General features: G+C 43.8%; 1 protein-coding gene across 4 annotated transcripts in view; it reads right to left on the reverse strand.

Annotated features, from left to right (window-relative positions):
• The window catches only part of FRYL (FRY like transcription coactivator), a 171,242-nt gene extending 157,919 nt beyond the window's left edge, over window positions 1–13,323 (reverse strand). For 2 of the 4 annotated variants that reach the window (XM_032110468.1, XM_032110472.1), the window contains exon 1: window positions 8,177–8,319. The gene's annotated coding sequence lies outside the window, so the exon portion shown is untranslated. Of the gene's footprint in view, window positions 1–7,121; window positions 7,247–8,176; window positions 8,320–13,221 lie in introns of those variants that run through there. The other 2 variants (XM_032110470.1, XM_032110469.1) reach the window with 2 other exon arrangements.
• Between the last annotated feature and the right edge of the window lie 20 nt (window positions 13,324–13,343).

The following is a 13,343-nucleotide window of genomic DNA, read 5'->3' on the forward strand; positions in this document are numbered from 1 at the left end:
CTGCTCACCATCATCTATATTAATAAAGTTTCAGCAACAGGAAAAGTGAGAACTTCCATGAGTGTGCAGGGTAGGCAAGGAGCTTTAAACTCTGACCTCTGCACAACCACCACTGTAGCAACAACTGAGAAAATGCAAAAAATGCTAAATGACTTTAGAAACTAAACTCCTTTTTTCCCTTTTTACAAAATAAATTGCAAGCACAGCTAAACTAAAAATGAGCCTATAAGCATGAAACGAAATAAATTAGATCCAAAGAACAGGACCTTATATCACACCTTCAAACTGCTTTTGGCAATTTCCTATTTTTGAAAGTATCTCAAACCAAAACAAACAATCCCTTTTTATTCAATCAGCTTTTGGAGATCAGCATCTAGCAGGGTTCAAGCACCTGAAATTAATGAACGATAAAAAATCAACATCTTATGTAGAACATTTTATCCCTTAACAGCCTGTTAAGGCTAAAAATACATCCTCTTTTTTAAAAAGTGCCAAAAACTATAAAACACTGACCAGTTCTGTTACTATATCTATACAAGGAAAAATGTGGCAATTTTTCTTAGTTATGATATAACATTAGGAGGAACCAACATGAACATTATGCACATTCAGTACCAAGGTCTAGACAAATTAAATAAATAAATAACACCTCCCCACTGCCCCGCCCACACTAAAAAAAGCCACACCACTTTACTCCCTTGAACAAAGCAGGAAACTGCTTTCCCCACTTCCTCCCCTCAAAGCATCTTCAACAGAGATTAAACTCAGGTCCTATATATAAAACACCAGTAGTTCTTCAAGTATGCTGATCTGACAACAATGAAGTAGAACATAAATAATGTATAATATAGCAAGTATAACATCAGTTAGCAGATTTCTTAGGTACTCAAGCAGTTGCAGAAAAACATTTCAATTTATATATTCCAATCTAGTGCAATTATCTCTGGCCTCTGGAAACAGAATACAAACACTGCATAAAAAGCAGTAGTGCTAACTGCTTTTGAACTACAATGATCAGAATGGGGACTTTGTTGTACTTGGAGACCATCTCAACCCATTCTTTTTTCTTAAACAGCATTTAACCTGAAGAGTTCATAGAATCTGTATTTACACAGGGTGAGATATGAACTTGCTGTTTCACTTTTAGAAAAGCTCAAATGAGGCCAGTCTGCATTCTCCAGCATAACAATAAGATAAACACTAAAGTAGTTGAATTATTCTTCTTGTTGCTAGGCGCAAAACATTATTAAAGCCCTAGTGATTTCTCTCTTTCCTATGCATTCTAGTCTTCCCATAATAATCACATAGTAATTTTCAAACAGCCACCTGCTAAATTCAGAATGCCTTGTGTCCCTAACATATGCCAGTTCTTAAACTTGGAACATCTGTATCACTGGAGACACAAAGATTTTATGCCTTTAAACTATGTAAGTTATATGTAAGAGTTTTATATACAAGATATGGTTTGAAGGGAACATGCAATAAAAGCTACTTTCAAATTATGGAGACTAGGAAATACTTGAAAACAGAACTATTTATTCTTACTTTAGAAAGGCAAGACAAGAGAACAACAACTTGCACTATGGCATAACATGGAATACACTATGCAGTACCTTCTTTAGATATTCTCACAGGAGATACAAGGCTGGGCTTCAAACTCAATCAAAGCAGTTGCACACAATTTACCTCAGCACCACAAAAAATACAAATATAATCTGTGCCTAACTGCTGGTTTGTTTACAGATTTTGAATTACAGGCTATAATATCATAGCCTGATCACTACTTACAGGAACAAAAGTGTTCTTAAATGCTTTTAAATAAGGTTCATTTTTTCCCCTAATACAGCAAAGGCCCAAAACTACACAGAAGTGTTAAAGAAATGTGTAGGTAAAAACTCTCCGTTTCCTGCACCAAAAGCTTGTTCTACTTATTTTGTGCTTCTATTTACCCAGCTTTCTGCTCCCACACTTCCTATCCACCACTCTCACCCTCCCCAGCTATTCACCTATCAATTCTGCAAGTAGGTACATGTAAATACGTATAAATATACACACAAACACATGTATCAACTCCATCTGAAGAAACATTTCTGATCCCCAATTTTATATGCAATATCTACCACCAAAGTAGTTTCTAAGAGGGTGGCAGTGGTAAGGTCTAAACTGAAGAAACAGAGCAAATGGGGCACGATCTCCATGATTTCTGTGTCAAGAAACAGAAACAGGTTTGCCATATCCAAGTGAAGATGTCAGGGAGACCTCCACATACTGCTACTCCTGCCAAGAATAAGAGCACTCATCTGCAACTCCTTTCTCTTTATGAGCTGATGTGGGGTATCCAGGAGCCCCCTGAGTCACTCCAACAGCCATCATGGGACCAGCAGCTACTCATCACCCAGTCAGCAGTCACAGTGCACAGAGCAGTAATTCTTCAGCTTTTCGGATGACATTGGTTTTGGACGATGTCTACAGAGGTAGAAATATAAGTATTTTTGCTTACAGCAATTTTTTTTTAACATAATCAGCATTACTGGCAGATTAGATTAGTTTAATTAAAAACCATGAAAATTCTGTCAATGTCAAAATGTCCAGCTGCTATGGGCACAACCCCAACAGCTCTTTCTCATTTAGCACAAGAGCAGGAGTGGTGTAGATAAGGACTATGCTCATGAAAGACAGATAAAAATTACTAGGAACACTTCAACTATCTTCCATGCTAATGCCTCTAAAGAGAGTCAGCCTTTGTCCAGGTCTGCTGTTTGTTCCAAGTCCGCTTTAGGGCACGGCATTTACAAAAGAAGATGCTTCTTTACTTTGCAAAACTGGACAACACCAGCAGACAAATAAAGTCACTCTTTGCAATATCAACTTCAAATGCAAATTCCGGAGGTCTCATTTTATCATAGCATTCCCAAGCCTTATGGTATAGATATTTCTTCACTTTTAAAAAAAATTAATTATGCTTCTTTTATTCTCTTTTAACAGTCTCTCACATTGAATTACTAGAGGCTTATCTTCTGGATCAAGTACAACAAAACTATCTCTATTTGTAGTTTTTACGCTCTCTCAAGCTCTTAATTTATAAAGATGTCCAACATTATATTCAGTTACTCCAAACAAACAAGTTTAACTGCATAGGGCTGGCAAAACCTACACAATTATTGTCCTTGAGACTACTACAAAAAATGAGCAGTGAAAGTTCCAGCAGCAGGAAGCTTGTGAAAGGCTAAGCAAATGGGATTGCGTATTGCAAGGCAGGTCTTACCCATAACCTCAGAAGGATCTTTTCAGCACACACCGTTTTACTTCGTGCTCTTCTCCCTTGCCTATTGCATGCTGCTGGGGTATCTTTGAGTTCCTTGAATACTCTCTGCACAACTATGACTAACATCATGCCCACTGGGACCCAAACTATAGTAGGCCCAAGGACTGTTGGCAAAAGTGATACTTACTAAAGCTGCGTTTAACCTACAGCTTCTCTTCCCCCTTAACGTAACATACCTGAGCAGGAATATTTTTTGTTAAAAGTTGCAGTTTATGAAGACAAAGAGAAACCTTGAGAGGACTATGGAAGGAAAACAGGATCCCTAAGGCTTACCAGCAAGATACACCCACTAGAGAATTAAAAAACCTTTATAAAGTCCCACTGGAACCTTCCCTAGAATACTTTATAGAAGTCTGGCCAATGCATGCTAAAAAGACTAATATATGAAGAAGGCAATGATAGCATTTTAGTATGATAAGGTGAACAAGAAATCTCACCCAAACAAGAGAGAGTCTGGTTTATCTGGTTTAGCAAAATTACACTATTACTCTCTAGAAACACACTAAAGATAAGGGGAAACAAACAATAAAAAGAAAGAATTGCTACCTAAGACAAAAAAAAATGTTGGCAACTGCCACTGGCAAGCTGCTTTAACATATAACCTGAATATTGCAAATATTCCCCAAGTATCAGTTATTTAATTTTGAAGCAGCCTTCCAATAGTTAGCTGACAAAACACACAAAGCTTGTTTTACTATCATGATCATCTCATCTAACTTCAATTGTAATTAAAAAAAAAAAAAAAACAAAGAAGAGAGGGGAAAAAAAGGTCCAAGCCAGGAGTCTTCTCCCATTTTCTGGAAAACAGGGAGTAAGAAGAAAATAGATCACCACACTAATTCCAAAGTGACCAGCTGCACCACTCCAGTGGCATGTCGACAGAGCCAAGCCTACTGCTAGACACTCTTGTCTGCAGCTATTTCAGGCTAGCCCAGCCCCAGCTCTTGAAAAGTAAAGCTCTCTTACACCTGTATGGACCAGCTGTCAAAGCAGCAGCTGGAATGATGGAGGACCAGGAAAGGTCCTCCTGTCACAAGGTCTGTGCAAACTCCATGCAGCTCAGCTTTTGACTATTGTCACTAACCACAAAAAACAATTCATGTTGCTTCTGGTGACAAAGGCAAGAATACCCATGTAAAGAACAAACCAATAAAACCCCAAAGCAACAGCTTCTGGGCACTAAGTCCTTGTACCAGACCAAACATTTAGACATTTCAGAGAACCTCAAACTCAACCTTAGAAGTTTCATTTGGTTTTGGTTTTAATACCTGTTCCTCTTCTATTTTTGCACACAAACAAATCTAGGAAAAACTTAGGGATAAATACAAAAATCCCTCAAAACTGAAGCATGTCCAGAGCAAATACTGTTGTTCAACTAGCTCGAGGGGATTTTTTTCCTTTTTGATGTCTTCCACTGATGGTATTGGTCACTTGCTGTTTGAGACTGTATTCTGTAATTCTTCCTGGGAGGTGTTCATGTCAGAGGGAATTAGGATTATAATAGATTTGGGGGAGGGGAAGGAAGGAAAGGAAGGACAACACAAGTCTTAGAATAGACAGAGCTATATGGCAGTTCACAGATACTCAGACAATTAACTGTCAAGCACTGAGGATAAGCAAGCTAAATACCAGAAAGAACTGCTCTTTTAGTCAATATAAAAAGGCAGAAGCAACCCTAGCTGAGTCACTCTGGCTAACATTTATTACTGGAGTTCATCAGGATTTAGAGCAAGACCAGACAAGAATAATGCTGAATTCTAAAACCTCCTAACATTGCAACACTTCTCCAGCCCACTGTGATTCCTGGGAGGATTACTACAGATACAAAAGTTGTAAAGGTTCAAAGTTGTTTGGATGCGAGCACGCAGGAGCTGTACAAAGCAGCAAACCACAGCGAGGCTCTGTGCTAGGCCAGCTGCCCTCCCACTGACGGATAAGATACATCACATTTTCTACTGGTAAGGGAGGCCAATAACTACAGGTACAAGGTCACAAACCCTGAAATATTATCCTCATTTTTCTCACAGTAACTCACATAACCCACATGTGCATATAGCTCCTTCCTCTGACATTATTTGCACAACACCTATAGTTTCTGTTAAACTAAGGCTTAAATGTAGGCTAAACTGCTAAAAACTCATGGCACTCTAAGCTAGAGGGAGCACATTATAAACCGATGTTCTATAATATGCAAGACCACTGAAGCAAAAAGTTTGCCTTCATGTCTCCTAAGGAACTCAGACAAAAAAATTAAATTTGTCCTTTGGTCCTTTACGCAATAATGAAGAAGTTTTCACCAGGCAAGATGATGAAGACAACCCCCTGAAATACAAAGCTAGATGTAAAATAGGCAACTCCTGCCTGATGTGGAACACACAGTTTTCCAAGTTGTTTTCCTTGATGCATACCCACTGGAGGGAATTATAATCTTCTTAAGTTCTTAGAAAAAGTAAATACAGACAGCATGATCTCAATTGTATTAGCAAAAACTTTTCAGCATAGCAATTAATTTTATCACCCAAAATTAGAAAGACAAGCATTCACAGTGAAATAAACATATGGGGACCACTCTTGAGCTGTTGAAGCCTAGCAGGATGACTCTGCAAAGCTTTAATACATTAACATGAAAAATGAACAGTTCTACTTTTTGCCTTAGCCTCTACAACCTACAACTTCTCTCCCCAAAAGTATTATGCTATTACACAAAAACCACCTATTGCCACGCTTCGGTTCACTTAGGCCAGCCAAACAGAAACAGAATTAGTTGAATTTTCCAACTTTACCTTAACTAACCTCACAGAAGAATTAAACAACTTTTCTTTTGAAATGAAGCTCAGCAACAGTGCTCTACAACATCCCAAAGCAACATACCACCACTCTGCTCCAAGGAAACCACTTCCAGAGAAGTCAGCACAGAGTTTAACCAAATCAATTTTGGAATATAAATAAGGAGTCATTCACAGTAGCAATTTGCCCAGGGAAGTCGGTTGTCTACTGTCAACAACCACCATCAAGTACCACTAAGGGCCTCTAAAAAACACAGATAAAGCAAGCTTTTGACAGTGAAAATGTTCTCATCTTTAAATACGTGACTTACTAAACCTGCAACACATTTTTTTTTACGGAGTTTTGTTTCCTTCCTGAGATAGTGTCACAAGATAAGAATCAGTGTGGTTTTACAGCACTTGGTCAACGATCTTCCACAAAGATTCTGAAGTATTCGGCACATATCCTCAGCATGACAGTAACAACACAGAAGCAAAGCAATTGAAACAGGCTACTGATGAAACGTCACGTTGAGGAAATACTTAAGAAACTACAGTCAATTTCACTCTTTGCTCAACCCTCAATCGGCAAATCACCTTCTTTCTCGAAGTACTCTCTATACTCCATGAAGTCTGCAGCAGGGAGATATGCAGTGCACAAAGAACTCATTCTCTGGTTTAGTATATTTCTTTCCTAATGTCCATTTCAGATCTGTAATTCTGAAGGAAATCTCTCTACCTCATCTCCAGATTGCCTTCAAGACCGTATTAGCAAATCGCTTTTGCAACTCCCTCAGTATGAGTGACCACCAAAATATTTGAGCTTTGTTGGGTTTTCAGGGTTTAAGTTTTCCATCTGATTCCTTAGGATGTTTTAGCTAGAGCTACCCTGATTGCCAGACAGTGATTTCTGGTCAAGACACAAACCGAACCGCCCACTGAGCAGCAAAAATTACCACATTACCAAAATACTAGAAACATACACATGAAAGTGGAGAGGATAAAATTAATTAAGCCCCTACAATACTTACAGCCACACAAGCACGCCTATCTGAGACTGTAAAAACTGTAGAAGCGAAACTTGGTCCTAAGAGCACCTCAGAGCGACTCCATCAGCGAGGCGCTGCACACTAAGCGAAGGGCGGGCACACACGTCTCCTAGTTTGCCGCTCAGGTCTCCCAAGTTTCACCCGAAGGCGGGGGAGCGGGCCAGCTGCGCGGAGGGCGGCGCGGGCGGCCGGGGGCGGCGCTGCTCACCCGCACCGCCCTCCCCACCAGGAGCCGGGACACGCGTTTCTCCGCCGGAGCCCCCGGGCACCCCCAGGCGGGGCGGGGCCGGGAACAAAGCCCGGCTCCGTGCCACCCTCCCGCTCCGTCCCGCCATTCCCGGCCGGCCTGGCCCGCTCCCAGCCCCGCCATCCCCCGCGGTGGTGGCTGCCCGGCGGCTGCGCGGCCCCGGTGCCGCGGGGGGCGGCCGGAGCCGGCCGGACGGGTGCGGGCGTGGGGCGGGACGAGCCCGGCGGCAGCCGCCGCCACTTTACGCTCGGCCCGCGGGGCTGTGCGAGCACCGCTCCCACCCCGGGAGCTCCGGGGGCCGCCGGCTAGGAAGCTGAGAAGGCTGGGCAGGCAGGGGTGGGGCCGCGGCCAGGGAGGAAGGGGCGGAAGAGGGCGCGAGGCGACGGAACGCGGGCCGCGAAGGGGATCGGGGCAGGCTCCGTCTCCCCAGGGCAGGAGGTCCGGAGCCCAGGTGGGGGCCGGCCGGGCGGCGCCAAGCGCACGCAGCACTGCCGATCCCTGCTCCGTCTCCGCCCTACTCGTGCCCCCGCAGCGACGGCGGGCAGGGCCGCCCGGCCACACGCTGCCCTCCCTCTCGTCCCTCCCCTCCCCGCCGTAAACAAAGCGGCGAGGGCCAGGGCCGGGGCCGGGCCAGCGCCGGGGGCCGTATAGCACAACCCGCAGGCTCCGTTCCCGTCGGGGCAAGGCGCCCCCTCCTCCCTCCGATCAGCCACGACCGGATCCCGGCTCCGCCGCCGCTTCACCTCTGCCGCCGGTGGAAGCTGCCGCAGCCCCAGACGCCGCCGCCTACCTCAGCGCGGCTGCGGTTCCCCCCACACTTCAGAGCGACCCTGGTGGGAGCCGGTGAGCGACACACGACACCGGCATCCCTCGGCCGGCTTTATCCCGACGCCGCCTCTCCCCTCCGGTACCTCGACGTCCCGGCGCGGCGCTCCCGCCCCCCCCCCCCCCCCCCCGCCGCCCCATTGGCACGCACCGCCCCGCCCGGCCCCGGCGCTCACTGGGGCAGGCGCGCAGCACTCACACGGCCCCGCCCCCGCGCTCCCTCCCCGTTGGCTCCCGAGCGTCCCGCCCGCCCCCGAGGCACCGCCTCTCCACACTCCGGCCAATCGCGAGGCGGCGAGGGGCGAGCCGAGCCCCCGATTGGCGGCGCCTGCCCGCTTCCCGTTGCTGTGATAGGCTGGGGCGGCGGCCGGTCCCGCCCCCTGGGGTGCTTCGGGCGCCGCTCCCTCCGAGCCGCTCGGCTCCCGCCCGGGCAGCGCCCCGGCCCCCGGCGGCTCCGAGCAGCCCTGCACCGGGCCTGCCCGGCGGGGGCGCGGCCCTAGGAAGCCTCCGTGCCCCCGGCGAGAGCAGGACCGATCGCTGCCGTTAGGAAGGCCGGTATCACCAAGGTAGCCGGGAATAAAACGACTTTATGGGCACGCAGCAGTGTGGCTGGGGAACGTCAAGGAAATGTCCTGGCTACTGAGGCGCTGAGGCCGCGCAGAGGTCCCGCCGCGCCGTGCCCGTGCCGTCAGAGCGCTCCTTTCGCCCGTAGGAAGCAGTCGGAAAATCCGCCCTTCCCCCAAGCGAATAAGGGCAAATACTTGTGTCTCGGCCAGCTCCACAAATGCTGAGATACCGCCTTTTTGCCAGGAATTACTCGCGTTGTTCTACCAACGCAAACCGCCGGGCTTCCCCCGCAGAAGCAGCCTGGCTCCCAGGAAGCCTGCGGGGCAGGGCAGGGAAGGCTGCCGCCATCCTTGCATGGCATATAAAGCACTTGGACTGCTCTGGCCATTGGAACTTCACTTTGATTTCGTGTAGTTCCCACAGGCGCCAAGCTGCGAGGTTTATCGCAATGCACTGGCAGCGAGGAGGAGTAATGAGATAACTCACAACATCATCCTCAGTTGAGCTGGTACGGGGGCTGTCCAGGATTTCACTAATAAAACAGGTCTGGTGGCTGGAAGTAACAATGTATTTCTAAACAACACAAAGACCTGGGAGCCAATGTAATAGAAACAGTACCAACATTAACGTTCTAACTGGTTAGAAAGTAACTGTATCTTCTGTTAAAGTGCCTCAAAGCTTCCGGGCTTTAAAAGAAAACAGAGGGGGGGAAGAAAGAAAAACAAATACACGTGAAGTCTGATAAAATAACACAAGATTTGCAAAACAGTATTAGAAAGAATCCTGAAGTCACCATTTTCCCACTATTAAACATAAGCCTGTCATGCATGTACTGTATTATAATAGGCATATCCAACAAAACCAGAACTGAGTGACAAGCACAAAGAACAAATGCACCAGTAAAACAACAAATGCAGCAGCACAACAGTTGTAACAATTTATATTAGAAGTTCAAAGTTCTGTAACACACTTTGTATTATTATAAGGTATTTGGAGTAAAAGCCCCTCCATGCTCAATGACTTATGTCCATGTGCTGCATACCCTTAAGACAGATGAAGCCCACCAACTTGCAGAAACCAGTAAGAAAAGAAAGCAGGAGAGGAAAAAAATAATGGTATCCTGGTAGCTGAGGTTAACTCTTCCCTATAGACTTTTTGGAGTGGAGTACTTTTTATTGTATTTTAACAATTGTACCACAATCTGAATGCTGGGTGATAGAGCACCTAACAAGAAAAACAGGATTCATTGCTAGTGGTGTTGTGCATCATTTCCGACAATTGATTGAAGCAAAGTACGCCACAAGTTGTTTCTGATTTTGAATTATCCTGAGTTAGGAGCTCAGTGATCTTCCCAATAAATGCATGTAACTGAGACAAGAGCAGCAGAACCTCACCACCAATGAAAATCAGACCACTGGTATTTAACTCCGAGCACCTGAACTTTACAGGATGTACAATCACACCACTTTCAGAACCCAAATGCTCCTTTACCTGCCAGCTTTACAAAATAGCTCTAAAGATTAGTTAACATGTAAAGTAATTTTCAAAATACAGTACAGTACCAGCTAATATTAATAGCAATTATTATCTATGTGGATAAAGTCCTTACTAATTGAGGCTTTGACTATCAGCTCCTCAAAGACACCCACTCTTGGTTCTTGCTGATGTGCCATAATGCTTCAGGCAAATAACTGATTCTTTGTTTGCCACCAGTTGTAGTAGTTACAACAATGCTTTTTTTTTTTTTTTTTAATGAGGCACTGTTATTTCCTCATTACTGAGAGATTTTTCCAAATACAGTCCTGTTAACTCTTGGCAGCCATGAGAACCTCTCAGCTCTTGCATTTTACTGTATTGTCCAGAGCACCAAGCAAAAAACAATAGAAAAAAAAATCACCATTCACATTGTTCTATGTACTTAAGCACATGAACTTCCAGCACTTGTTTTGGAGACTTTCCTTACCAGCTCAGCATTTACCCCAACTCTTTCATATATCTAATGGTTTTAGTTATGTCTTACACAGTATTGTAAATCTTAACTTATTTTTTAGGCTACCTCTTTGTTTTGTAGTCGATTTGTATAAAACCTGTCACTGACTGTTAACTAGGGGATGAAAAAGAATTTATCAGAAAGTTAAACTTTTAAACCACTTGACAGACTGCATAGAACTCACCCTAATAATTTTTTGAGCTCCACCTTCAAGAGTTCTAAATATTCACCAGTTACTTTGTTTTGCAAAGGACTGCAATTAGAAGCCATGTAATTTTCACACCTTCCAACTTCTTGTTAATATAAGTAATCAGTTCGTTTTAAGAAAATCTCATCATTTGAAAGTTTTCATTTTTCCTTGGAGGCATTTCCTTCACGAGAAATAACTCCCAATTTCTAACGGTTAATTATCAAGTTTTTGTATTACAGTATTTTGAATTTCAAATATATTCTTCATTCTTACATGATACTAAGTCATAAAAGATAAAAAGTTTATAGAGACATAGATACATGAGTTGCAATACTTCTAAAAATAATTTTGACTCCTAAAGCAGTCCAAAAATATATAACTTTATGCTATTACAAATAATCTATCATTTTTGTGTTTAAAACCACACAGAACAGCAATTATAAAACAACTGCTGAAGTATCAAACCACCACTGTGCCTGTTGTTAAAACAAACAGTTCAAGATCCCTGAGAGTTCTTCTTTTAAGAACTACTCTAGAGCATAGATTTATAAACAAAAAATGGCATATTGTATAATGGCGCCTGTTAAAGCAGAAAGTAGAGAAAACAGTATTCAAGAAAGGAGTTAAATGTCCAGCCTGAAGCCTTGCAAGAGAACAACATTTTATGTTTATCAGGAGGACTTGTTGATGCCACATTGATTATAGACTGAAGTTCTCATAGTTGCATGAAAGATAGCATGAGTATAAAGGAAGTTGTAAAAATAGACCAGAGGGTCAGAAGGGTGTCCTTGTTGATATTTCTTTCTATGGATGAACTTCAAAAACAGGTCTTGAGTACAGAGAATGAAGTGCCAAGGATGTAGATATGCCCTACCATCTATGCTGCATATGGCCCTAGAACTGAAGATCTAAGCCAACAAATGGATGTATGGTGAAAGGTGAAACCTTTAAGCATCGCACAAGCAGGCTGTTCTAGGTAAGATTTTTGAATGGATGGTGAACGCACCAGTTTGCTGCACGATTTTAATTATTTTTGTCCCATTAGAAGTCTAAGAGACTTGGAGACAGTGAAGTGAGAAAATGGAAAGGATAACTATTAATTTTACAATAGAGAAGCAAAACAGCACCTCAGAGTCATTATTTTCTACAATGAAGGAGACTGATTGCCATTTCCTCCCCACTGAAGTTCCGTGTTTAGAGGAGGTGCAGTTGATAAGCATGTCCTACCCCCCAAAAGTTCAAGCTTTAAAAACCCATTGTATTCTTTGCCTAGAATGTACTGAAAGATAAGCGGAAAAAAGCATGAAATAAGTTGTCTTAATAAATGTGCTAAAGTTCCATAAACAAAACATTCTTGAGCTGATGAGGCCAAAATCTTCTGCCTTCCAACTAATAATGCACATCATGGATGGTCATGTATTGGAGAGTGTTTCATTAGCATGGGCCCAGGGGACAAGCAGAGATAAAGACTGCCTGATAACACCAATTACTTCCAATCTCACGCAAATTACAAATGCATTCATTGTATGATGAGAGCTATGAATTAAAGAACCCCACTATACATACTTCCTGGTTCTATCCACCTATCCTCTTTCATTAATCCAATCTCCTCTACAACTTTGATTAGTCCATTTGTCCTAGGCCCTTCACATGTTCACAGCATTCCTTTTATAGCTCTCTACCAGTTTCAGACATTCACTCTCGAAAACCTTCCCTCTCCTATCTTCAGGCATGGACCCTTTTTTGTACAGCCATCGAAAGCAGCAATTTAAGCCAAATTCCAGGGTAAAGAGACAATAACTTGCTCTATGAAAGGCTTAAAGGGAGTGGTGCATTCCACAAACAAGTACAGGCATATCAGGATATGGTGAGCTCAAGTCACAGTACTGCTTGTTTACAAGAAAATGCCAAGGCATACATTGCACTGTCAGAAACACATTTTTATTTTTTTCCTCAACTTCTCCTTATTTCTCATAAACTACAAGCACCCAGTAAAGCTGCCATTTCCACGGCATTAGCTATAAGCAAGCACACAATTTCCCAGTCTTCCTCCTCAAGACAATCAAAATCAAAATTACCACCAGATCAAAATCAAATCAACCACCAAATTTATACCACTTCCGAGCTCAAGAGTTGCCCACCAGACCCTTGCTTAGTCCTGATTCAGAAAAGCCCTTTTTTTAGGCAACAGAGATCCTTTCCTTTTAGGAAATTCTAGCCACGCATCTTTAGCAAGCGGTTAACAAACCTGTGGGTAACGTACCTACAGTTCGAGCTAGGCACGGACAGACAAAATCGTTTTGCTACCCTTTCGCAAGAACACGGCCCGTGCCCGACGCCGGCAGCGCCGCGCCGCCAAACCAGCCCCGCCGGCCTCGGGCCGCC

Source organism: Corvus moneduloides, chromosome 5 (genome assembly GCF_009650955.1).
Source record: "Corvus moneduloides isolate bCorMon1 chromosome 5, bCorMon1.pri, whole genome shotgun sequence".
Classification (NCBI taxonomy): domain Eukaryota; kingdom Metazoa; phylum Chordata; class Aves; order Passeriformes; family Corvidae; genus Corvus; species Corvus moneduloides.